Source organism: Sinocyclocheilus grahami, unplaced genomic scaffold, assembly GCF_001515645.1.
Source record: "Sinocyclocheilus grahami isolate Dianchi unplaced genomic scaffold, SAMN03320097.WGS_v1.1 scaffold1070.1, whole genome shotgun sequence".
Lineage (NCBI taxonomy): Eukaryota > Metazoa > Chordata > Actinopteri > Cypriniformes > Cyprinidae > Sinocyclocheilus > Sinocyclocheilus grahami.
In genome coordinates this window covers 206,576-206,871 of record NW_015506249.1, presented here as the reverse complement: position 1 = coordinate 206,871, position 296 = coordinate 206,576, and positions in this window count along the sequence as shown.

The following is a 296-nucleotide window of genomic DNA, read 5'->3' as shown; positions in this document are numbered from 1 at the left end:
TCAAGAGACCTTTAACAGACATCTTGCAGACGTACGTGTGCTATCCGGTCAAAATAAGCTAACGTTCAATTGGAACTTCCCAATATGGGATCTGTCATGGAGAAAATAGCAAATCCGGAAAAGTCCCACACTTACAACTGTCGACAGTGAATGGGTGTAGGAACAGGAACTGTAAGCTGCCAATAAGTCAGAGTTCAAGGTTACATTTTGTGGAATTGGAAGTGATAATGTTTACAATTGTACACACTCATACACTACAGTGGGTACGGAAAGTATTCAGACCCCCTTAAATTTTT